The sequence below is a fragment of the Canis lupus genome, chromosome 13 (assembly GCF_048164855.1).
Source record: "Canis lupus baileyi chromosome 13, mCanLup2.hap1, whole genome shotgun sequence".
Classification (NCBI taxonomy): Eukaryota; Metazoa; Chordata; class Mammalia; order Carnivora; family Canidae; genus Canis; species Canis lupus.
In genome coordinates, this window is record NC_132850.1 from 33,697,510 (window position 1) to 33,725,350 (window position 27,841).

At 37.9% G+C, this 27,841-nt stretch overlaps 1 long non-coding RNA gene across 1 annotated transcript; it reads right to left on the reverse strand.

The window, feature by feature from the left end:
* Positions 1–2,292: 2,292 nt before the first annotated feature.
* On the reverse strand, positions 2,293–25,401 carry LOC140602199 (uncharacterized). Its single transcript, XR_012005170.1, has 3 exons — positions 25,080–25,401; positions 22,143–22,256; positions 2,293–2,924 (listed from the first exon to the last, which is right to left on the reverse strand). It is a non-coding gene; the product is annotated as an uncharacterized lncRNA (long non-coding RNA).
* Between the last annotated feature and the right edge of the window lie 2,440 nt (positions 25,402–27,841).

Sequence of the window (27,841 nt, forward strand, 5' to 3'; positions counted from 1 at the left end):
AAGAAAAATATAAGAAATGCTTTTGGAAATAATAAAAGTAAATCAATTGAGATATAGTCATTGTTCTAGATCAAAGGCACAATATTATTAAGATGTCAATTCTCCTTAAATTGATTTAAAGATCCAGTGCAATTTCAATAAAAATCTCAGCAAGCTATTTTGCAGATACTGGCAAATTTGTTTTAAACACTGAATAGTCTAGACAGTGTTGATGAAGAGCAAGTCAGTGAACTCACACTTCCAAATTTCAAGGTTTATTACAAAGCTACATTAATCAAGAGAGCATGATATTTTGAAACAGACACATAGATAAATGGAACAAAATGGAAAGTCCATGAACAAGCCAATGCAAATATGGACAATTCGACCTTGGTCAAAGGAGTAAAGACATATTAATTAAAAAAAAAAAGGATAGTCTTTTGGTCATTAGTAATCATCAACAAATAATAAAAGTATAAATGGATCATTATAAGGAAATAAATGAACAGACATACAAACTTTGCATCTTAGCATAAATTCACTTAAAATCACTAACTTCTTTAAATATGAAATCCAAAACTAAAAAATATAATGGGAAACATGAGAAAATTTCCAAGTTCCTTGATGACTTGTTTTCATATACATTAGCAAGTATGATCTGTGAAAGGAAAAAATTGACAACGTGGACTTCATTAAATTTAAAACATCCACTCTCTGAAAAACAATGTTGAAAGAATGGAAAGACAACCCGTAAGTAGGAAAAAATATAAATATATATATATATATATATATTATATGCTACGTTATACATTTATAGTTATATATAAAGATTTGGAAGCAAAATATTCAAAAGACTAGTAAAAATACTCCACAGTAAGAAACAAAATCCCTGGGGCACCTGGTTGGCTCAGTGGCTGAGAATCTGCCTTTGGCTCAGGTCGTGATCCTGGAGTCCCAGGATCGAGTCCCACATCGGGCTCCCCACAGGGAGCCTGCTTCTCCCTCTGCCTATGTCTCTGCCTCTCTCACTGTCTTTCTTATGAATGAATAAATAAAATCTTTTAAAAACAAAGAAACAAACAAAATCCCTGAATTAAATAGGGCAATATGAATAAATACCTTATCAGGTAATATATATAGATGGGCAGAAGCATGAATAATGCTCAACATTGGGGAATTACTGGAAAACAATACACATTGTACACTAAGGAAAAGCAAATTAAAATACCAATGAGATACCCTACCCATCTATTACAGTGGCTGAATACTAAAAACTGAAAAAAAAAAAATTGCTGGTGAGGATGTGGGACAATAGGAAGTCTCATTCACTGCTGATGGGAATATAACTGGTACCACTGGTACCACCTCTTTAGAAGGCATCTTGTCAGACTCTTGGGAAGCTAAGCCTACTGTCACCATATGGTGCAGCAATTGGGCCCAGTATATTTACCCAACTGGAGTGAAAACATAGATCTACATAAAAATCACTAAGAACATATATAAAGTGGATTATTAACAAAGGGCAAAACCTGGAAGGAACCAAGCTATCCTTTAATAGGTCAACAACCAAATGAGGCATACCAGGTGGAGACATCTGAGGCATACATGCACCACAGGCACAGGGTAAGGAAATACATGAGTTTGGACACAGGGTAGAGGAACAATAAATGAAGTCTGGGTGGACTGGAGGTGCACAGACTGTGGACAAATATGAGCTGGTATGACCTGAAGCACCAGAGATAGACATACTTGAGCATGGGATACAGATGCAGAGAGTGGGAGGTCTCATCTCAGATACAGGCACAGGAGATAGAGACACTCAAGGAAAGATATGTGCCATAGGCCCAGCAGAGACTGACACTAGTTGCCTGTCACAAGCTTTAGGAACAGGAGGATATAGACTCGAGTGGGTTGACATGGGCTGCAATAATAAAGGGGGATAAAAACCCCATAGCAAGGGGATTTGCTGCACCCCAGAAGGATGGGCAGATGTGCCCATGAACACACTCTTCATCTCCCTCTCTGGACCAGGCTGATGAACTGGAACCTGCTGCATCTATGAGACAGGAGTTCTCCCCTCCCAAGATCCTCTATACTCCCTCCTTCTGGCTGCAGGGAACCTGACCTATCTAACAGCACCAGGCTGAATCACCGGCGCTGTGTATTGTGTGATGCACATTATATACGCTAATAAAGGCTTGAATGAATAAGCAAATGTATTACAAGGGGGAAAAAAAGCTTTCCTGATAAAGTTGGACATAGGTATTTGTCCACAACTGATGTGACCACGACTTTTTAGAATTAGTGGCTCAAAGGACTGAGGGAACTAAGATCAAATGCCACATCCAACCCTACTATTCCCCATTTTGAAAATTCCATTGTTAGAAAGGCATAGTACACAAGTCTTCAGGTAGACTCGAGTCATGGTAGGAAGACCAACTGGGGCAGCTGTATGAAGTAAATCTTCTCAGGAAGCTTCTCCCCCACTCTGTTTTCCAACAGGCCTGAAAGCCCTGCGTCTGAGGCAAGCAGACAGCAGTCATCAGAGCAAGAGTGTTGATACAACATTGGTGCAGCAAAACTCCTGGTTTATTATCCACATTACAGCTTCTGTACACTCAGGGTGACTCAAAATAAAACCAGTTAACTGGTCCATGTTATGGCCTTCTAAGAAATATGAAAAAAAATTCCCTCTGCAAACGTACATTACACAGAACTCACAAAATGTGTGAACTCAAGGGAACTACCAGTTAGGATCCAGCACCCCTGCCCTGGCCTTACATTCTTAGATGAGCATGTGCTTCCTTTACGTCTCATTTAGGTTTTAGTACCCGCAAACTCTATTTCCATTTATATAAATGCACGCTTTGCAACAGGATGTTATAGCAGTCTCAAAGGTTCCATTCACGGTTATCCGAAATAGATTTATTCCCCTTCAATGACTTCTGTCAGGGAAAAAAAAAAAAAAAAAAGCGCGAATATGTTATTTTTCCTTCATGAAGCAAGAGCCACTTGGGGTGGATGCAGCCAAGTTATTCCCCACTTTATAAATTACACATATTTAGCCTTTTTGAAAGCCCAGGTGGGGAAAGTGGTTGATGTGTCTGGGTAGATCTTTTACTGCCAGGGGCTCTTTCACATGATTTCATTTATGCTTCCCTAAACTCCATGATGTGGTCACATTTTTAGATCATTGGTACCATTTTAATAATATTTAATAATGAACAAACTAAAGCACAGAGAACCGAAGTGATATCACTGCCCAGTGAGTGTTGTACCCGAGGTTTAAATCCTCCTGATATGAAAGCCAATGTTTCTTTCATGTTGCCACCCTGTTTTCTTCCATTAGAATACTTGTATTTATTTATTCTTCTCTCATTCCCCCGAGTACCCCACATCAAATGCAAGGGCAAGCAGATGATGGAGGCAGTATTTTAAAAGGGTAAGCGGAACAAGGAGTACTGAAGAAAGGCTCCCAAATTTAAGGGAAAAAAATGTCTAGTTAGCTGGGAACCTTGTGACACAGGACCAGGAATGATAATGGAGAGAGAAGGGATGAAAGGGAGAGAAAGGATGATGCTTGAAGCACTGAGGGCTGGTACCAATTCATTCTGAAAGGAAGGTCAACCATTTTTCTTCAGATTTCTTGTAAGTTTCCACTGGTTGTGTTTTTGTTGTTGTTGTTGTTGTTGTTGCTGTTGTTGTTATCCTAGTCTTTTAGGTACTTGATGTTGGAGGGGGGTGGGGAGGCAGCGGGGATGGGTCTTTTCAAAGACTAGAGAGTTTTGCCATGGTACTGCGGAGCTGAGGAGCAACTGGAAGTTGAATTAGTGTATCATGTGTCTGGAACTGGTGGAGGCCATGACCTACATGGAAAAGCAGGTACTTACAATGGAAATGGGCAAATGTAATGATTCTTGAAACTTTGGGATAAGAAGAAAGGAGTTAATTTCTCCTTTGATAATATAATACACAGATGACTTTTTTGACTACTTTCCACGTTCCCAAAACCATGTGGGGATGAGATCTGTTAATCTGTTGAAGTCTCACAAAATCTCATGGGATACATACTATCATTACCCCATCTTATGGAGGAAGAAACTGAGGCCCAGAGAAATAATTTGCCCATTCCCCGCTTCTCTTTTTGTTTCCTTCTCTGTTCCACTTCTTAAACCATTTCTTGAAGGAGAGACCCAAATTTACTCACCTCCCATTTACTCTTTGACCCAGTAAAATGTGGCTTCCATTCTGTCCTTCCACCTCCAACAATGCACACCAATAGAAACCTTGCCAATGACCTCTTCACTTCTAGTTCCAGTGATTGTCTTTTATTCTTTATCCTACTTCACTTTTCTGAAGCTTTTCATGATGTTGACAGACCCCTTCCTTTTCAAAGCATAGGAGCTTCCTATTCCTGGCTTTGCTCCTATTTTGGTAGCCACATGCCCTCAGCCCTCTTAGGTGTCAGCCACCCCCTGCATTCTGAACAGCTCTAGGCTCCCTCCTTCACCCTCTTCTCTCCTGATTCTAACAAGGGAGTCTCACCGAAATACAGGAGGGATAGACAGGAGAAAATTAGAATCACCTGGAAGATTCTTAAAACCACTCATGCCCTCTTCCAAGCTCATGGTGGTTCTGATACACACCTTGTTGGGGAGTAGAGCCAGGAAGAATTATGTTACCCCCTACCTTAGTGAATTTATCAAAATAGATATTTGAGAAGGAAGAGCTCATTCTTCTTTCTTTTTTAAGGTTATACCTTCCGCACTCTCACCTCCAAAAAAAAAAAAAATTCACTTTTGCCTGCCTTTCCACAAATTTTTAAAATCTTTTAAATGGCATATATTGAAATTAGTAAAAAAAAGAACTAGAGGTGGGGAAGAGAAAGAGAGAAGTCACTGGCTCGGGTATTGTGTGCTTCTGTAGAGCAACAAGGGGAAATGATATAAAGGAAGCTGCAGCCTTGGAACCGGTGTGTGTTCATTATGGGGGGAAAGGCCTGTGATGTGCAGCCAAATCCAAGCAGTCCAGGATGCTCAGGGAGGAAGTCATCAAGGGCAGAGAGAGGCTTGCTTATGCCATATGTAGAGGTAAGAAAGGAGAGTTTGGGATTGTGGCCTTTATGTGTACACATGATTCCCCCCAACCCCCGCCACTTAAGTTTCCTCCATTTAAAAATAGCTATAGATACAATATGACAACACAGACTCATTGCTTCTGTAATGTTCCAGAGAAATATACACAACACGGTTCTGGTCATAAGGAAACATTAGAAAAACCCAAATTGAATGATATTTTACAAAATGACTGGTTTCTGATCTTTAAAATACAGCTATCATGAAAGTCAGGGAAGACTTTACTTTTCAGATTCAAGCAGACAAGAGAGACATGACCACTAAAAGCATATATTAATCAGACATTTTCCTATAGAAAAATATTACTGGGCAACTGGCAATGTTGAATAGAGTCTCTTCGATGAAGGATATATGGTAATTCTTCATATTCTTCTTGCAATTCTTCTGTAAGTTTAAAATAGTCTCAAAATGTTTAAAAAATGTTTTATTAAAACAAATAACAATAAATCACCCATTTGACAACTTGTGTATCAATAAGTGTATGTCGTTAAGCATTCTTCATGAGTAGTAAAACCCTTCTTTATTGCACCATGAACTCTGCTAAGAACTTGATATGTATTGTCTCACTTAATCTTGACAACAACTCCATGACGAAGATACTAGAAGTATATTCCTTTTGCAAAGAAGTCAAGCATCTTGCTTGGCCAGAAGCAGAGCAAGGAATTGAACCAGGGTCAGTCTGACACTAAAACCCATGCTCTTACGCAATGCTATTCATCTGAACGTGATGACCCAATATCATTAGTCATAGGGAAATACAAATTAAAACCACAATAAGACACTAGCATACACCCATCAAAAGGACTGAAATTAAGGTAAGCAACACCAAACACTGGAGAGGATATAGAGCAATCATAATCCACAAACACTGCTTATTGGAGAATAAAAAAGCCATCAGCACTTTGGAAGAAAGTTTGCCAGTTTCTAATAGATTTAAATTTATGCCTGCCTTTGACTTAGCCATCCTACTCCTATATATATATATATCAAAGAAAAATGAAAATACATGTCCATATACCGATGGACACTATAAGAATGTACATAGCCACTTTATTTGTAGTAGTCCCAAACTGCGAACAGCCCAGGTATGTGAAAAATGAAAAAAAAAATGGTGGGTTTTTTTTAAATAAATACTACAAAGGAACTAAGTGCTAATATGCTCAACAACATGGATGCTTCTCATAGACATTATGCTTCAGAAAACAAAAACAAAACAAAAACAGGGACACCTGGGTGGCTCAGTGTCCAATTCTAGATTTTGGCTTAAGTCATCACCATGCTCAGCAGGGAGTCTTCTTGAGATTATCTCTCACTGCCTCTGCCTCTGCCCCTCCCTCCCTATCTTTCTCTCTCTCTCTCCCTCTCTCTCTCTCTCTCTCTCAAATAAATAATTTAAAAAGAAGAAGAAGAAAATGAGAAAGAAAAACAAAAACCAACCAGACACAAAAGCATACAGGCTGTGTGATTCCATCTGCACTGAGTCCTAAAACTGCCAAAACTAACTTATGGGTAAAAAATCAAGCAACGGCTTTCTCTGAGGTAGATGAGAGGGGCTGACTCACAAGAAGCATGGGAGAACTTTCTGAGGTGACAACAACATTTCATAACTTGATGGGGTGTGAAGATAAGATCGTATCTTATATCAGTCAAAATCACATAAGTCACAAAATCACTGGTAAGACCAGTGCATTTTAACATATGTAAGTCTAACCCTAAAAATAACTAAATAAAGAAATAATACAAAAGCCAAAAGAGATGGGAAGAGGGGTGAGATATAAATGAAACAAGCATGACAGAGTGTTGATACTATTAAAGCTTAATGATAAATACACAGGGAAACGTTATGCTATTCTATTTACTTTGTATATGTCTGAAATTTTCCATAATATAAAAAACTTCCAAAAATGATTACCAAACTCTTAGTATGTGTTAGGAGAACTAAAATACGAATGAGTGGTTGGTTTGAAGCCAGGTTTCTGAACATCAGGGCCCAGTACATAAAGCAAATCTGATCATGTTTTTTCCCTTCTGAGAGACTTTGATGAGTTTTCCACCCTCTGCCCTAAAGAAGAGAGTGTGAGCTCCCCAACATGGCTTATAAGATCCTTTATACCAAACATAGAAACCTAGAGCAATGTGCAGTTTCCTGTAATATTTTACTTTATTTATTACTTAGACTATCTCTATGAGGGTTTTATAGGTAAAATAATTTATATTAATGAAGGAACTCAAAAAGGATGAATAATAAGCAGCAAGGCCTAGAGAAAATTAGGACTTTAGACTCTTCCTTCAGTTTTTTCTATACCATTCATTCGAGTTCCTCTGTGGTAGGAAGAATTAAAAGATAGCTAGCAAGATTTCTAATCCCCTGCATTTTGCCCTGTTATAATACCTTTCTCCTGAGTATGGGCAGGACCAGTGAATATGATGGGATAATCACATGACTTTGAGTTAATCAAAAGGGAGAATGTCCTGAGTGGGCCTGATCTAATCAAATGAGTGTCTTCAGAGAAGGGGAAGTGTCCGATGTTCTCCTGTCAGCCTCAAAGACGAAGTAAACTGGCAATGTTGTCTGTCACTGAGGGGCCACGTGGCAAAGGCCTGAAGGTGATCTCTAGTCACTTATAATGGTGTCAAATCAACAACAAGCAAGAGAAAGATTTTTAACCACATAAACCCCAAAGAACTGAATTCTGCCAACAACTATGTGAGCTTGGAAGAGACCCTCAAGCCTCAGGTATGATACAGCCCCAATCAACTCCACAACATCAGCTTGATGAGACCCTGAGCAAAGGACTCGGTTAACCCACAGAAACTTTGAAATAATAAATGTATTATTTGAAGCAACCAAGTTTCTGGTCATTTGTTATGCAGGAATAGAAAATGAATAAATTCTCTTTTCTCCCTTCTCCACGTATTCCCCTCAATGCTCCAGTCACTCTGAACTTTTCTTGGTTTCCTAATTAAAATGTCACTCACAATGACTGTGGTTTTGCAAGAAATGTTCACTTTGTCTAAAATGCCCTTTTTCTCTTTTCTGCCTACTGAATACTACCCATCCTTCAGGATCCTGATCAACCCATCCTCTCCTGGAAGCCTTGACTTCCCCAAACAGAATTCATTCCTCCTTGCTCTGTACTCCTATCACATCTTGTTCTCTCTCTCTCTCTCTCTCTCTCTCTCTCTCTCTCTCTCTTCTCTCTCTCTCTCACAAAACTTAACCAACAGCAAGAACTTATATCATCCACTTAGAACTAGGATAGTGCTTAGAACCTAGCAGCCACTCAGTAAATAGCTAAAGAATTAATAGACCTATTGTTTTTTCATTCAAATGCTTCTGACATTTAATCAATCTAACAAATATTGCTTTTCAAGTCCTCTTACAGCTGCTGTGAAAAATAAAAAGATTAGAAGGTCATGTTTCCTGTTTCAAACAGGAGGCGTAAGCTTTGCACACCAACAATAATTATGAGAGGAAGAACATGATGTGTGTCACATAAGTGACACTGGTCTGTGGGAGGTCTCACAGAAGGAGAAGAAGGGTCCAAGGAATGGAAAGGAGTATACATACGTCTCCAGCTGCATCTATGTATTTTAGGGAACCCCATTTTGTCATCATTACCAAGGAGGCAGGGACAAGAATGGAAGAAAACTGACTGTTCTTATCTTTGAGGTGGCTGGCTGGTGAGCATGCCTTTCCCAGCAATCCACAGTCCTCTGTGAGCTGACTGGAGCATGCACACAGCTGTGAAAACAGCCAGAGGCAAAGTCAGGTCACAGAGGGGGAAAGAACTGTTGAGCAAAGTCAACTTCCCTCTAAGACCCTGCGGACTGCAGGGCCATGAGAGATGCTGAGCCACAATGTCTTGCTTGATGTTGTATGTGGTGCTACTCACAGCAGCTGGTTCAATTGCTGGTGGTGTGAAACCCAAGGAAAATGTCCCCACAGCTGCTGATGTCAACATGCACAGCATCAGACACCCACATCCTGTTGCCTTGCAATCACCCTAGTTGTGCTTTATATGGTATATCAAAGAGGATATGCCTCCCCACCTCCATAGAAGCCTTTCATTTTTTAGCAGAGAAGAGAGATGTGTTTGAATCCTGCCTAAAGTCCACCAAATGTGAGCCAGGCTTATTTCCTCTCTAATGCTTTACAGCTTGCGTCACACACCAAATGGTAACTCAACACACTTAACTTTTGGTATCAATTAAAGACTCTCTTCTCTTCCTTCAAAAATTCTCCTCTACTTAGTTTGTATCAAATAAACTCACAGAGAATTACATGGAGTGTCTATAATATTAAAATCCACTTAAATTATAAACCAGTTAAACATTTTGATCCACTTGCTTCTCTGAGCTTACAAAATGTTGTAGATATAAAGTTATGATTATGCTTACTTAACTCAGTTCCATGCTCTTCAGCCTTATCCAGTTAATTAACCAGGCTAAAATAATCATCAGATCATTGGATCAACCCAAGTACTCCTATTGAGCTCTTTATTTTGAATTGAACATTTTTAGCTTTGGAGAGGAGGATAGGAGAGAAAAAGAGTTCAGGATTTATTGGTAATAAACTGACAGTGGAGAAACTTTGTTTTTTTGTTTGTTTGTTTTTTGTTTTTTCTAGTTGGAATATTTCCTCTGTTCATACTTCTTTGAATCATTTATGGGCTAAATTTGATAGTACCCTGGTTACCTCAGTAAGGGTCACAGAGAAGCACCTCCCTTGGCAGCCACCTCACTGTGGGACTTTCCAACACTTTTCCCAGTCTCTAATGCACTCATTGTAGTGATGATGACACATGTCTTGGCAAAATATCTCCATGTTCAGAAGTAGAAGAGCTCCAATGTTCTTGATTCTATTTAAGACTTGTACTAAAGTTATCTGCCCACCACAGTCTGACTTCTTTAAACCTCATCTAATTTTGTCCAGATTTAGTTTGGTCAACCATATTAATTTGCTAGGATAAAGAGATAATATTGCCTTCTAGAGTTGAAACTAAATATTAGAGATAATATTGTGTTAAGCCATCCATTTCCAAACCTGGTCGTCTCCATTTAAGTTGGTAAATGCTTATGAGGTTGCCATTTGCTTTCTCACAAAAGGTCATGTGGAACGTGAGTTTAAAAATATGCCCATAACTCAGAGGGTATCAAGGGAGTGCTTACTAAATGTTCTACATTTTATTTCTGTTGATTAACTGGTTTTAGCTTTTCTTAGTAGGCTTTTGTATTGACTCATGGACTAGCCAAACTAAATTCCAAGAGTCTGAAGTTAATTTGTGATGGGACACAGGATAAACAATAGACATATTATGAAAAACATAACAAGTTTCACAAGTTAATCTCTCTCTGAAAAAAAACGCCAAAACACTTGCATTCATTATACCTTAACAAACCTTTTGCAAGCATATACACCAACTGATAAATAAGTATTTTGAATTCTCCAATGGTGGTAGTTATCCACTTGTCAACAGTTCAGGTTTAGAAACCCTTATTTTTACCTGCATAGCTGACTGTATCACATTCTGTTCTTATAATTTTATTAAATGAGTGAAAGTAAATAAATGAAAAGAATGTTATGAATTATAAATGCTATAAATCCAATATGATTGAAACAGATAAAATATGATGATAAAATAGCATTGAGTAATTATTGTATTAAATCAGGTCAACTATTCATTCAACTGTTAAAGTACAGAATTAAAGAATAGCATAATGTACTGGAAGTAGATCACCAAAGATTATTCTAATGACAGATATTTACTTAAGAATATCATAATATTTAGTTTATTATCTGAAAATAAACTAGTTTGTATTCAGTGTTCATAGTTTAGATTGTTGTGCTCATTTTCAGAAGTACGTAATGTACCAAAAACTGTTATTAACTGTAGTTGTTTGGAAGATGGTGTTCAAAGCCAGACAGATCTGGGTTGATATCTCCACTCCTCTACTTACCTAATGGAAGTTACTAATTCTTCTTGAATCTTAGTTTCCTCATCTTAGTTTCCTGAAAAAATTTGGTGTTTGTGTTGTTTATGTTTAGAGTTGTTTACACGGAATGAAAGATAACATATCTTTCTTTTTTTTATTTTGATTTATTTATGATAGTCACACACAGAGAGAGAGAGAGAGAGAGAGGCAGAGACACAGGCAGAGGGAGAAGCAAGCTCCATGCACCGGGAGCCTGACGTGGGATTCGATCCCGGGTCTCCAGGATCGCGCCCTGGGCCAAAGGCAGGTGCTAAACCGCTGCGCCACCCAGGGATCCCAACATATCTTTTTGATATGGAAAGATACCTGGTATGTAATCAGCTTTCACGAGATGTTAATTTTATATAAAAAGCTGTATATCACATATGTACTAACTGTGGCTAATTTCTGAATATATGCCTAAGAAAAACTGGAATGTATCTACTATAAACTAAATAATGTGGCCCAACTTATGCTGGTAAGCTAGGAAATAAAGAGTATAGTCAATGTATTGGAGAAAAGAAGCTTCATCTGCTCTTATTGCCATGCCAGCACCCTTGAGAAAGCTCATGGAGGTCCTTCATGCCCATCTAGGCGTGACCTACAGAGATGCACCAGGCAAACATGCTCTGCGCTATCACTCAGCGAACTCATTTGAATGAAGAAGAGGAAGCATTCTGTATTAGTCAGGGTTCTCCAGAGAAACAGAATCAATAGGGTGCATTTATATAAAAAAGAGAGATGCATTTTAAAAAATTGGCTCTCATGATTATGGAGGCTGGCAAATCTCAAACCTGCAGAGCAGGCCAGCAAGCAGGGAAGAGTTGATGCCATCGTTCAAGTCAGAAGGCCGTATGCTGGAAGAATTGCTTCTTCCAGGATTCCAGTTTTTGTTCTGTTAAGGCTGTCAACCAATTGGATGGACCCCACTTACATTATGGAGAGTAATTTGCTTTACTCAATTTCCACTAATTTACGTAATACTCTCATCGAAAAAATACCTTCATGACAATATCTACAAAAAAAAATGTTTGACCAAATATCTGGGTACCGGGTCCTAGTCATGTTGAGACATAAAATTAACCATCACACTTTTCATGAATATCATCCTCAACAGATGTTGACAAGTGCAGTGGTGAAGATTACAAGTTTCAGAGCCTGGCAGAAATGTATTTCAATTTATCTAACTCTTCAGTTTATCAGCTCTATGAAAACTCTGTAAATTTCCCAAACCTTATGTGTAAAACAGGAATCAAGATACCCACAGCAGAGGTTTGTTAGGATTGTTGTAAGGAGAAAATGAAATGATGCAGCTGACGTGTTTAGAATTGTACGTATCATCCACTATGAATTCAATAACCAGCTAGCTGCTTTTCCTGGTAAAAACAAAACAAGAAGTGTTGTTTTGGTTAGAAGAAAACAAGCCCACAAGATTTGCTGATGACTCTGCCTTGGTTAGCGCCTGACCTATCTCACATCATATTTCTTCTAAGTGATGCCTTGTTTTTGTTAAAATAAATTAATCCACTTACTACTTTGTAAAATGCACTTCTCACCCAGTTTGTCTTCCTGTACTTTTTCTGTCTTGTCTGTCTGGTCACTGCTATTCTCTTCTGTACATTTTTGTTACCTGCAATTCCCAGGTATAGATCAATAGATATTACAAGGATAATAAAGGAAAGGAAAAGCTTCCTGCACTTTATCCTTGTAGGCACAAAATGGATCACACTTTCTCAGTAAAGAAGCCAAGTAAGTCGACTAGTTCTGCATTTAAACTTGTTCTCCCCCAATGTATAGTTGAGATAGGAATACTGATTAATATATTTGAACAGAAATGTATCAACACTTTCAAAAGTGGACTACTCTCTCCATTTCCATACAATTAGACCCACAAATACACACTTATACACACCCACAGTCCATACTACTGTTACAGAACATCCTAGGGGTGGCACATTTCTGCAGAGAGTAAGTGGTGGTCTTTGTTTGCAATGCCAATCCTCAAGTTAATTCTGCAACAATTCATTCCCTATCCCAACCTACAGCCTCAAGAAAACTATGAATGAGAGTAAAAAACTGTTTTAACTCTAGACCTTACTCAAGTTTACTATAATGAATATTACTCCTAGATTAGGTAATTGAGATAACAGATCATGATTATTTTTAGTAGCCATGTAGTATAAAATAACAACAGTGACTATATTAATAACAGAGACTCCTAGAAAATTTTATAAAGATCACAACATCTGGGTGTGAGCCATTAGAGACTTACCATGTTGCAAATGTATTATTATGTTTGTGTAACTTAAAGAGCCCTGAGCTAGGAGACTGACATGCAGGCTCCAGTTCTGGACCTGCCGCCAACTGCTGATCTTGAATAAGTCATTTGACCTTTTTGGGCCTCAGTGTTCATCCTGGTATTGGGATCCTTGCTAAAGTTAATTGAAATACTGTAACTGAAAGCTTTTTATAAACCTAACTTATAGGCTAGTGGAAGTGGTTAGTAATAGGAGCTAATATTTATTGAGTACTTGGCATATTCCAGATTCTTTTTAAGGACTGTGTGTGTGTGTGTGTGTGTTTCATTTAATTCTCATAACAATACTCAGAAATCATTATTAGGCCCATACCACAGATAAGGAAACTGAGATTGATAAACATAAAGCAACTGAACAAGATCACAGCAACAGCAGGTGCTAGAAACAGGCTTCAAATCCAGGCATTTGGGCTATAGGAGTCTAGGCACTAATTTCTCCCATCTTCATGGTTAGGACTTGAAGGATTGTTAACATTGGATAACTGACACTGGCTCATTCTGCAGAAGATGACACTGAGGCAAAGTAAATCCAAAGCTCACACCACAAAATATTAGACACAAGACATCTCTCCTACCACTGATGTCAATGTTTTTTCTCTGAAGGGAGATGGAAGTTAGAATAATACTTAGGAAATTGTTAACCTGAGTGGGATGTCAGACACAAATAGGAAGATTAAAAGCCTTGAGACGGGAATTTTACAGAGACAAATTGTGGGGCTGATGGAGAAAAGAACATGAAGGATATTGATAGAGGATACAGGTAAGAAAAAGACACAGAACCTTGCAGAGGTAAAGACTTTATTTATTGGTTTGTTTTCTTTCCCTGTATCATTCTAGAAGGCATAGCCAAAGCTGAGAAGTTCAGTGTGAAATTTGGAGTCAGTACTGAGCTCAAATCCTTGCTTTATGTGGACCATGAAGCAAGACGTAATCAACTTGAAGAATTTCTACTCCATGCTGAGATTAATAAATGAGTCTTTTTTAATGGATATGCTGTTTTGAGGCCTTTTCATACTTATCTGCCACCACAGATATAATGAGAAATAATATGAAAATTAATGAGACAATGCTTTTAAGATTTCCCTGACAAGTTTCAAAAGCACCTCTAACTGCAGATGCATATCTGTGATGAACTACTGAACCCTGGCTAGTGTGACTTGTTGAACCTTGTATATTGTGAACAACAGCTATAATAACCCAATAGTTGATGACTTCCAAAGGAGTATTATTAGCCTTCATCTCAAGTAATTTAACTTATATTTTGGTCAGTTCATTCTGGAAATTTCTGTATTTCAATAAAAGGCAGCTCTCAAAAATTTACTGAGATAAAGATTGGTTTCACTTTAAAACTTCGGAGGGTAGGGATTTGACTAGCGCAGTATATGAAGCATAGAGCAAAAATAGGAGAAATAATCTAATCACAATATTAAAAGTCTACCTTTTCAATTTTGTTCTAAATATCACAATCCAGGAAAAGATGAATCATTTGTGTCAGGTTATTTATTTCTTCAATTTTTAAAATAATGCCTTTCTCAATACTATCCCCCGGCATAAATTTTAAAAACAGGGGAGGGGAGAAAATACTAATTAAATTACATAATAGCCAATACTTTCACAATTTTATGACTTAAAATAGTAGATGAAAATAGCTTATTAAAAGTTCCATCTTTTACAGAATTCTTATTTTTAAAAGGTAGCTAGTGTTGGGGTCAGATGACCAGAAACTGGGTTTAAGTCAAACTGACCCAGGGCTATAATCTTACTTCTTCTGACAGAGAAAAATAAGAGCATAGTAATCATTGGGGCTATTTCACCAAGAACAGCAGAGCTGTATTTATTACCATCCTAATGGAGACTCATTCCATGAGCAGTATTGTTTATTTCTTTGAAGGCTTGACTCCCAGGGGGGAAAGTCCTACTTAATCATATATGCACCTATCTTGAAGTAACAGATATCCTATGCAATGTAAAGCCATTACTGAAAAGAATAACTACTCTTTACTGAGCACCTACTGTGGACCTATAATTACATGCATTTTCTCATTTAATTCTCATAACAATATGTAGGAGGGCATTATGATCCTCATCATACAGGTGGGAAAAAGGGCCTCAAGAACATACATAACTTGTTTAATGGTGGCATCTATCCCATAACTATTACAGTAATCACGCCTATAGTCATTATTATTAAGAAGAAATTGCTTGACCCTGGAATTGTGTTATAACATGAAAGCTAGAAGCTCATTATTTCAGACAATGGAACATCTCATTCACTGAAACATTAACACCCATCTGTGATTTTGGAGAGGCTGAAAAACAGTTGTGGCAAAGCAAGCAGGAATCTTGACATTTAGCCTTTCAAACACATACTTTGATAGATTTCCTGAGAATAGTAAACCTCAAAATTGTGCTTTAAAGAAAAAAATCCATCCATGATATAAATAAATGATTGCCCTCAAATAGGAAGCTCTGCATTCAGAAACGATCATGGCTCTCACTGTGTCTAAAAGGAAATCTCCTGACTGAACATGTTTTTCAATCAGTCCTGAACAACTGAGCAGACAGTATGGTGGTAAGGACTGACTTTCCACAGAAAGCTTGATGAAGAGTTGCCACTGAATAATGGGATCTGTGCCTATGACATAATTTGGCTGTTTAGATTTCTCTTGCCTCAAACCTCCATGCCTTTCCCTGGAGGTCTGTAAAGAGATGGGGTATTTTCCCCTTTGAGAAGACTAAAAGAAAAATTAACCTAATTTGAGAATAAGAATAGAAGTAAAATGATTCCCAGTGAACCACACATTATTTTAAAATAATGTCTTTGACCAGCTTGCCATGAAATATATGGCATGGCATGTGTGCTTCTTTCCTAATGACAAGTATAGCACCATCCACCATGTCCCTGGACCCATTCCTTTCTCTTTTTTTGTAACCATGTATCTCCTCTGTGTCAAACATCTCACTATACACTGTTAGTCTTACTAAAGTCATTGGGTACTTGTTTTTTTTGTTGTTGTTTTGCTTTGTTTTTTTGTTTTTTTTTTGTTTTTTACCATTAAAAAAATCATTATGAAGGGAAAAGATATTTTTTAAAAACTAAAACCATTGATGTTCACACATGCACACACACATACACAAAGCAAATCAAAAAGAATTTAATCAAAGCCTTGCTGTTTACTGCTAAGTGTTAGATTAGCTGATGAGACTGTTTTGTAACTTTTATCTAATGCTTTTATAGATTTTTAAAAGTCCATTCTTTTCTAAATCCTAAGAATGAGCAATTATACTTTTAGAAAAGCATAATTTACACAAATCTGTTCAAAAGGAGAAACTATAGAAACATTTAAATCCTGTTTCTTGAAAAAAAAATCCTGCTTCTAGAATATATTTAAAAATTAAGAATGTTCTGATTAGGACCATATCTGAATGTATGTTTTAATACCTCAATTTCTGAAAAGGGAATATAATTTTTAAATCTTGGCCAAGAGCTGAGAAATTTCTTAGAAACATACTAAGTCCTAGAAGTGCCCACCACATTATACCCATTCCTAACAAATCGTTTCATGTAGGTTAGCAAGATATTTGCAGGAATGAGGCTTTGTTTCTAGAGCCTTTCTAAATTCTAAGATTCCCATGCTATTTTCATTTTAATCAAAACAAAATTTACCCTGGTACAGCACAGACCTCAGGCACCACTCCATTGTTCCACAGAGCAGATGTTTTGGAATTCACATAATGACAGACAGACTTCCTTTATGAAAGGTTTCTAGAATGAGGGCTTTGGTCAAACTGGTCATGCCTGTATTAAAACCTTTCACTCATCAGAACAATATTTGCATTTCTGCACTTATCTCATGGCAATCTCATCTTGATAGAAAGTCAAGTTTCTTTGAACTTAATTGCATACCCCTCCTCTTTTTTTTTTTTTTTTCTTTTTTCAAATTACATTCCTAACATTTGGAATGTTGAATCATCAGGACTGCACTTAAAGCTTAGCTTTTTTTTTTTGAGCTATCATCTCAAATAATAGGCGAATGGGGAAATAATATCAGAAGAAATTCATTACAAAACTAAGACCTTTAAATAACTGGCACCCCAGCTTCAAACAAGCAAGAGACACAAATGAGTAACCATTCCTAGCTTAAGCTCTAGATGTCCCCCGGAAGGCATCCATGGCATAAAAGGAATACCTATCTATTGGGTGCCCTTAAGAACGTAAGACAGACTATTCCCTCAGTATCTAGGACTGATACACAAGCACTTCCTCAAGAACCAGGCAGACCAGTGAGCCAATCCCTCCGAGAATTCTTAGCCTGGACTATTGATGAGATTGTGGAGAACTGGGTTATTTTTTAAAATCATCTGATATTGCTAATGTTTACTGGGCCTGGCCCATCCAGTCCCTGGGTGTGAGAAATTTTCAGGGGACACTGACTAAACACTAAAGTACCATTTCAAACCATTAAGCGCCACCTAGGTCTGTGCTTTTGAAGTAAACATCCCGTTTCCATCTTTGATTTCATTGACCCTAGGAAGGGGAAACACGTGGTCTTTACAATCAAAAGGTCTGTATTCAGTCTTCTTTGAAAGTTGAAATTCAAATTTTCCAAAGATTTCTACCTAACTTTAATTCCCATTACCCCAGGGGACGCAACAGATATCACCCTGATTTTACTTAATTCCAAAGAACAAATGTATGGGGCTATGTTCTTGGAGCTGAGTGTACGTATAAAAGGAACTAGGTATGCCAAAGGTAATTTGCTACTTTTAACTCTTCTCTGATCAGAATATAGCTACCTTTAAAACTTGCTTGAACAGGATTGGTATCCTCAAAGTTTTGCCATTTATCAGTCCAGAGAATGGGCTTTGGTTTGACTGCTGGGCTCTAGAGTTTTCTCCCAACAAATTTCTACAGATATGCATATTGTCATGTTTGCATATCTGAGTTGCAGATAATCAATGCAAAAAAGACACCCTCCCTGTTTCTTAAGGAGGTGACAATTTAATTGGAAACAATTTAATCCCATGTGACAGCTATTATCAGGGTGTCACTGAAGTCCAAAGGTTGCACTTTATGCAATCTCAGGGGACTTCAAGTGGGAAAGATTTTCAGAGGAATACTTCCCAACTAACTATCTTAAACAATGCTTAAGATAACTTTAACTGTATACAGCATGACCATAAGAAAAAGAATATTTACATCACCCAGGCTTATTACTCAGATACTAGCCTCAGGCTTTATATGGAATTTCTAGTTCGATAAGCTGTCCCTGGCAGCATATTTCCTATCAGAACCAAATTTAACCTTCACAAGAAAAGGGAAATTTTTAAATAATAAAAATTAATCTTGGAAAAAAATTAATCTTGGCTTTCTAATGTATATGCGTAAAGCATAAGGCAATAGAGAATATGGTAATAAGTAAAAGATGGGAATTCTGAGTTCTAGCCTGCCATGAATTATGACCCTGGGCAAGTTACTGGACTTCCTTTTCTTCAGTTTTCAAGGAAAAATTACAAAGGCTTTGAAAGCAGAAAAGCCTAAATTTGAATCTTATCTCTGCCTTAGATTAGCTGGGCAAACTTAAACAAGTTCAAAGTGTATCTGTTTGCTTTCTCATTTTTACCATGGAGATAACAGGGACTATCTCAAAGAGTTGTTTTGTGAATAAATGATATAACATATAATGCCCCCAATACCATTGGCACTCTAAACGTATGTTAATATATTTGTACTGCTGAGAAAATCTAGATGAAAACAGTTTGAAGAATTTCTAAGCTCTATTCAAATGTAAGAGATGATTATTATTTACAGCCTCTGCTTAATAACTAAAAATTAATAGCAACAGAGAAGAATGTTCTTAGCTGAGAAGTATTAATAATGTTAAGGCTGGGAATATAGTTTCAATATCTATTGCTAATCTTATTCATTTTTGCTTTTAAATGAAATGTTCTACCTTGATTAGAACAGCCATGAGCAATTCCATATCAGTCTACATTTCAGAAACCATAATTCTACACTTCACAATTCTTTTTTTTAAGATTTTATTTATTTGAGATAGAGAACATGAGGGATGGTGGGTAGAGGGTAAGGGACAATCAGACTCCCCACTGAGCAGGGAGCCCAACGTAGGGCTAATCCCAGGACGCTGGGATCATGACCTAAGCCAAAGATGCTTAACCAACTGAGAACACAGGTGCCCATTTGTACCTATTTCTAATCATTGGTACATGTCTTGCTATAGACCACGATTGGTGTTGATCTTCAAGGATTACTTTCATAAGATCCTTACTATGCTTTTTGGTCTGAATAAATGTAATATGTATACTCTGAATGTATGTTTTATACACACACACACACACACACGACCCTCTTGCTATTCCTGATAAGTGAATCACTTCATACTATAATATATAAGATATATAAAATGCTAGGTTATAGCCAAGCTTGCAGGATCCAGAAAACCTTATATAATTTTGATTCATCCCAGTCCTAATTACTTCTGTTCTTAGTGTTCCAACTCCATTCTTCTTATCTTCAGCCATTCCAGCCGCAAGAACTCTGAAAAGCTTTCTCTCACAAAAACTACAGGTGTGAAAGACAGCAGTATTTAACAAAGGTTTTCCCTCTTAGATGAACTGAAAGGAAACTCTTAAAGAAAGAAAAACCTCCACAATGAACACGGGCAGGATGCCAAAGCAGTTTGTGAAAGCCACTGAAGCATAACTAAGTCTCTAATTGTGGAGATCCCCATTATCAACTCTTCAATATACAGGACAGTATCCTAAGCGTGTCGTCTATTTGTAATCTATTTTATTAAAAAGAAAGTCATTGGTGAGGTTGGATGTGGCTCAATGAGTGGCCAGAGTGGAATAATATTCAAATCTCTATTGAGTTCCTATGAGCAAGTCTCTCTGGTAGGTGCTATGAGACACATATAGCTGAGTAAGTCAAGGAAAGCTAGACTTACCACAATTAACCATTGTACTGGGTACAAAAGGGCACTATCAATAAATGTTCTTTTAATGAATCCATTATTGCCAGTGTTCTGACAGAACTATAAGCAACACACTAAAGTACATAAGAAAAGTGAGATGCATGTCATGTCCTGGAAGATCAGGATGGAGGTAACATTTTGGACTGAGATTGGAGAACTAGTAGCATGTTAACAAGGAAAGATGGAAGGGAGGGAAGACATGCCTAGGCAGGAAAGTGAGAGAGTGTGCCCACAGCACCCTTTAAATGGTAGCCTAACGCCATTGCTTTATTTCTCATGCTCCATGTGTCACTCAGGGAAAAAAATCTAATCTTGGCTCCTATTGTTAAAACTAAAGATGATTTGTCTTCTGATTCAATCAAACCTGTAAGTTCCAGCCTCCCCATGTATAAACTAGGGATTGTAACCCACCTCATGAGAGGGTGTCTGAAGATGGTACGCTTAAGACAGATAGTGCTAGGTACCTATCAGGCCCCCAGTAAGCGTAACAGTATCAAATCCAGAAGTAGCAGCTGCTGGCTGTCTGAAACGTTAGATTTGCTTCCAAAGAATAATTGTGGGAATGCCTAAACATAATCAAAGCAGCTTTTTTTTTTCTTTGAATTCAGTTTAGCTGTACTCTCATGGTAATTTTATTTTATTTTTTTTAGCCTTCTTTTTTTTTAAGTCCTAGATGTCCTCTCAAGTTATAAAGGAAGCATAATGTTCAGCTTGTGCTCTCACAATCTCATGCATGTTTGAACTCAGATCAACTGATGACACATCTTAAAGATTAAAACTTAAAACTTGCCTTCATGATTCATGTAACACAAAGATGGCTTCATCTGATATTAGCCCATATTAGAATATTCATTCATCTGTGGTGTTATATTTCAGAGAACTTCGGAGAAAGGTTTTCTGTTACAAGTATTTGTGGCATATTTTATAGAATGACATAATATCTAAAATATATATATTTATAAATAAATTCATAAAATATCTAGACTCTAGGCTTGGCTAAAATGTTAAGGTATGAAATACATAATCTCAAAGCCATTCTCTGATTCATTGCTTAGGACAAAAGGGCACTTTCATAATTAAATGCTTACAAACATAACAGGCCTTATGTCAATTGTTTCACATGCATTTAAGTATATAAACGAAAATGAACTGTTTTGAAAATTCCTACATTTATTTTTCAATCAAGGAGTCTTTAGAATTCAGCCTAGAAATTGGTAAATACAAATCAAATATAATTTCTAAGAGTGGGAAATTTAAATTTAAAACTTTAGTAGATGGGCAGCCCCAGTGGCACAGTGGTTTAGCGCCGCCTGCAGCCCAGGGTGTGATCCTGGAGTCCCGGGATTGAGTCCCACATCAGGCTCCTTGCATGGAGCCTGCTTGTGTCTCTGCCTCTCTTTCTCTCTCTCTCTCTCTCTCTCTCTCTGTGTCTCTCATGAATAAATAAAGTCTTAAAAAAAAAAAAACTTTAATAGGTGACCATAATAAAAAAAAAATTCCTTCTTTTTTAAAAACATGCTTTAGGTTGAATGAAAGAAACAAAATTCACTTAGACATCCTCAAAATACAAAAAATAAAAGGGGACTGGGGTATATCCCCCTACCCTTTGGAATAATTTGCTGTCATTTGCAGATGACTTGACAGACACATTTACACAGTGGCAGAGAAAAAAAAAAAAAAAGGAACAGTTAAGCATTTGAAATTATTACTTCACCCATAAATGAGAACAATAATACTTACTGTGGGTAAGACATCTTGACTAAATGTGGTGATTTTCTCCTTTTCCCCAAATCTTTAACTTCCCTAGATTGGAGATGTCACTTTCCCTGGAACTTTTGGCCAAAGGACAAGAGACTATAAAACAGGATACTGAGTGAGTCATAAGAAACAAAGGAAAAAGCTTATCAGGGTTTTTCTGAGATAACCTTTCATTATGAAAACAGAGGAGGGAAATCTTCAACCTGAAAAGCCTTAGTCAATAAAGAAAGGCATATATATTAAGATTTAGTTTTCAAAACAGGATTACTTTGTATAACTGCAGAGTCTAGCAACACACACAAAATTTCTGCAAATTAATATGAAAGCAAACTCTACCATGCTTAGAAGTTTAATTTCTTTTTTCAGAATTACTTTACAATAAAAAGTGTAGACAAAGTGGTTCCTGCCACTTGTTGCTGATGCTCACACTGAATTACTTTGGAAGAATTACAGATTATATTAATTAAAATCTCAGTAGCAACTATCATCTGTATGGTGTCTTATAAATTGTTTGCTTCTACCTTATCTCACTTAGTCCCAGAAACCCTTCGAGATAGTTTCAATAGCATTCCAAAAGTACAGATGAACCAAAAATTTGGAGAGGTTAAGTGACTTTCCCAAGGTCACCGGCTCTGCTGGCACAGGTACTCAGGATCTATCTTCTTCTAAACCTCTAAAGAGCTTCTACATAAGAGTTCCATATAATCTCTCTCTCCTTATATATAGAACACAACCTTTGAAGGTTTCTGAAAAGTATTTGGAATATATGGATTATTCTTGGGAATGCCTTTTCTTTTTTCAGCAATTAAGTCATTGTACCCTCTCATAAAGCTTACCAAGATTTCAGGGGACCCAAGAATTACTGACAAGGTTATTCTCAAATGGAACACTTATGGATATGTGTTCTAATAAAACAAAATTAAGTTTACATCTTCTGTCTGTTATCAGTCAAAAATCAAATAGCCAGAGTAGTACAAGCCCCCATATTAAAATAATGAGAGCAGATGTTCTAAATCTGTTTTGTGCAATGTAGGAGCCACTAACCATGTATGGCTATTAAAATTTAAATTAATTTTAATAAGTTAAATAACATAAAAATGGCAGTTCATCAGTCATACTAACCACATTTCAAGGGCTCTATAGCCACAAGGGCTAGTGACTATTGTATTGGGCACCACGGATAAAGAACATTTCTATCATTGCAGAAAGTACTATTGGATGGTGCTGGTCTAAAGTGTAGCGGTTGTTATCCATGTCAGCCAGCTTCTTTCTAAAGCAACTCTAGCTCTACAAAGCTGTCCTCAAGGGTCAGTGGCACAGTGTGTGTGTGTGTGTGTGTGTGTGTGTGTGTGTGTGTGTGTGTGTAAAACAAACCATGATTCTATTCTCCCCCCAAATGATAGGAAAACCAACAAGTCACAAACACAGACTATTTGTGTGGCTTCATTTGATGTGGGAAGAGACCCAAATCTCCATGTTAATATCAGTCAACCCTCAAGACAATTTTAGCAATGAATGATTAATATGAACGGAGCTCTGTAATAGAAAAAAAGGGGGGCTGGACAGAACATTTCTAGTTTGGTTGGGTTTGTGGATAGGGAGAACAAATAAGAGGAATTAGCCTTTGGAGATGGAGTAGTTGAGGCAGCAATGAGGAGATGAGCCTTCCCCAGGAGAGAAGCCATGCAAAAAAGCCAGGAGGGTCTAGAAAACACCCAGGGAAGATGTCCCCTCAGCTCCACCTTGTGATTTTCTTTAAGGAACCAGATGGTTGCCTTGGCTGAGAGAGTGAAAATAAGGAAAAAGATGAAAACCTCAGTAGAAAGGGCTGAATTTTGTTCTTATTGAATTGTCTGCCACAGATGGCCAGGCATTCCTGAACTTTTAAAGTAGGTTAATCTGAAGAGGCAGTGGTTTGGGGAACTGGAAAGCATTCAGGCCAGAATCCTCCATCTGCCGCTTTCTACCTCTCTAGCATTGGTCACATTTAACCTCAATGGGCCTTACTTTTCAATCATATTGTTCTACAGAGGGCTAACCATGTAGAAGGCACGGTGCTTGGGGAGAGTGACAAAGATAAATCAACCAAAAGAACTCACATGAGTAGATAATTATATATTTATATAATTCCATGAATTATGGAATAATAATAATTATTATTATTATATGTCTGTCACTACAGACGTATGCAGAGAGTAAGAATAGGCCTGGAGAGGTTTCCAAAGTCTTGAAAGACTCTGTAGTAAAAGTAGTGGTATCTGAGCTAAACCATTAAGGACAAAGAGTAGTTGGGGAGGGTATAGCTGGGGTTCATGGAGAAAAGGCAGCATAAATCAAAGAACAGAGGAAAAAAATATATATATATATATTGATATTTATAGCATTTATATTAATATATTGAAAATCAGAAACTGTCCCAGGGTGAAGGGAAAGAGACATTGATAAAACAAGAAAACACTCTATGCCTGACAGGCTGAGTTAAAGGGAGTAATGAAAAATTACTGATTAAAAAAGAAAAAAAAAAAATGAGTGGCTGGAGATACCAAATAAATCCTTTCCACCAAGAAGAACCTTTTCTTTCTTTTTCTTCTGCCTCTACCTTTGTGTTTTATTGCATCTGCACAAGACAGGTTAGCAACTGTAATGATAGAAACTTCCCTTTCTGGCCAGACAGGTTGCACCAGTGAATCTCTGATAGCAGACATACTAGGCTGGCTCTTTCAGATCTCACTAGCAACCAGCACTCCTGCATATCCAAGCTTTTCCTTTCACCAGCCCTGGGAATTCCTCTCCCATTACTCCTAAGGTTGAGGCTAGACAAGGACTCTCTCACATGACCTTTTCAAATTACAGAGAGAAAGTTCTTTTGATTTCCCTTAGATTTAAATACGAATCAGAACCTACAGACCCATTACTCACCTCCTTCTAATTCCAGATGTCTCATAAGGCTCTAGTTTATGGCGTCTAGATATCTCTTACTTGGAATCCCAGGGTCCCTGGGTGATGTTCAGAAAAGAACAACTCACTGTATGGCCCCAAGAGAGACAAGCATGTGAGGGTCATTGATCCATTCCCCCGAGGGACTGTCTTTTCTGGAAGCAAGGCACCAGATGAGGTCCCCATCTTGTCATCTCCATTTAAAGTTTTTTAACAACAACCAAAATAAAAACTAAAAAATACTCCTTTCTGACACTATCTGCTATTGGTTATTTTTGATACTTAAACAACACTTAAGGTTCCTTGAAACTGTTCACAAGTATGTGATTAAAAAGAAGATATGCATATTCTCCTGGGATTGTTGGTGGGTAGTGAGCTGTGAAGGGACAAGATCTGTGATCATTATCACAGCTCTACTCTCCCCACCACCATTCACCCAGAAGCGGCAGAGATAGATCAGCCTCATATTCACATGTGGGGAGGGGGACTTGGATCTAAGGCAACAAATGTTAGTGAATGTTGACCCTTAGGCCAAATCGAGCCAATCACCTGTTTTTGTAAATGAAGCTTTATTGCAACACAGTCATACTCATTTGGTTGCATATCATCTGTGGCTGCTACCTTGCTGGGAAAGTTGAACAACTGCAACAGAGATCATGTGGTCCACAAAGTCTAAAATATTCACTATCTGGACTTGTAGAAAAATAAACAGTTGACTTGAACCAAGGTAAAGTAGAGATATGCATGGGAAACAGTGGCCTCAATATTCATCATGTTTTAGTTCATTTGACAAACACTCATGGTTCCAGGGTGCAGGGCTCTGAGATTACAACAGGGAACAGAGTCACTAGTCTTTTGTTTCAAAAGCTTACAATTTTCTCAGGTTTTATTGTAATGGTCCCTGTTCAATTTTTTTTTTCCCTCTATTTGTTAGAGAGCACAGATAAGGATTATAAAGTAGTAACAGGCATAGAATAGGATATCAGCTAGGGTTACCAAACAAAATACAGGACTTCCAGTTAAACTCAGCAAACATGTAATAAGTTGAAGTAGGAACTATGAATAAAGCCAAATTCTGTAAAATTATTCTCTCCCTAAGTGGTGATCAAGAAAGGGCCAAAGAGACATGTCCAATGGATTTAGAGTGTTTTTTTTTTTTTTAATCTTACTAACAAGGCAACATAAGGTAATGATGGATACAGGAGATGGACTTTAAATATTAGGACAGAACCATCTCTAGTGTGAGATGTATATATCATGCTATTTTAAAATGATGGGGCACCTGAGTGGCTCAGTTTAAGTATCCAACTCTTGATTTCAGCTCAGGCCATGATCTCAGGGTTGTGACACTGAGATCGGGCTCTGGGCCTAGCGTGGAGTCTGCTTAAGATTCTCTCTCACACCCTCTGTGCCCCTGCTCCACCCCCACCCTCACTGATTGTACTCTCTCCCTCCCTTACCCCCCTCTCGCTGCCTCTCTCAAAAAAATGTTAATATTCCACTTTTAAAAAATAATGATAAAAAGGAGTCATATTTTTTAAAAGGAAGAACAAGAAGATTCTTTCCTCCTTTCTGGTAGAAGGGAGAAAGAGAGAATCTGTACCTAGTGCATAGGAGAAAAAAACCAAGTTGAATAATTCATGAGTCTTGAGAAATGTAAGGAGTGCTCATGTGTACATGTATATATCTCCACTAAAAATGCCTGGCTTAACAAATTGGGGCTCTTAGTCTTGTGATAATAAGAAAAGGGAATGGGAGGGAGAAAATCTGGAGGTGGTTGTTGAACTTGTCACATATCTATAAAATCTAGGTCCAGAGTGTTCACATGGGCAGAATGGAAACCTAACAGCATAACAGGGAGTCCTGCACAGCCAGTCCTTAGAGAAAAGACACGTAAGAGGAAGCATGGTATTTGCTGTGTGAATAGATGACAGCATTAATCTTTTCATCAAACTTCACGGCAGTAGCAGATATTTAACACATACACAGAGATAATGTATAAAACTAAATACAGAGAAAGAGTTTGTTGTGGGCGTTTTAAAAATCAAACCTGGACCATATTAGCTAAATCTTATGCAATCCCCAAATTTAAAACATAAGTGAGAAGTGGCTTGTTTTCAGGTCACCCCTGAAGGGCCTTCATCGAGTCTTCAGTTTGTCACAGTAGCTGACTGCAGATTTCTCCTCCCAAGCATTTCCCGAGAAGGATTTTCTGATTTGTCACACATGTTCCCATTCATTGGTCCAATGCCCTGGCAGAACCAGAGATTCTAAACTTGTCCGGAAAAGGGTTTCATAATTCATCATGCATACCACTCTGCTTGGCGCCAAGAACAGTGGCCTGATCCAAGTGCATACTCTTGGACATTCACGGTTGACTAAAGGGACCAGATTTTTGATAAACTAATGTAGGACAAAGGGGAAGAGCCTGCTTAGCATAGTCCCTGTGGCTGGGACAGAGAAGGGAGTGAGGCTTTGGTAAGTGGAGGGCTCCCCAGGATGAGTGTCCCAAGAGACAGAAGTGTGAGTGCTGGCAGAGCAAGGTTGCAAGGGAGCAAGGGAGGGTGTGCGGAAGGGCTGAGGAGAGGCATAGAAGGTTGAGAGAGGGGAGGACAGGAAGAAGGGAAAAGGAGAGCCTGGTGAGAGAGCAAATGTTCCAGGACAGATCATTTTGGAAAACACAGTGCCTGCCAGCCAGCCCAGGAAGTTCATGTTGAGGGCCATCCTCAATCTAGGGCATCCAT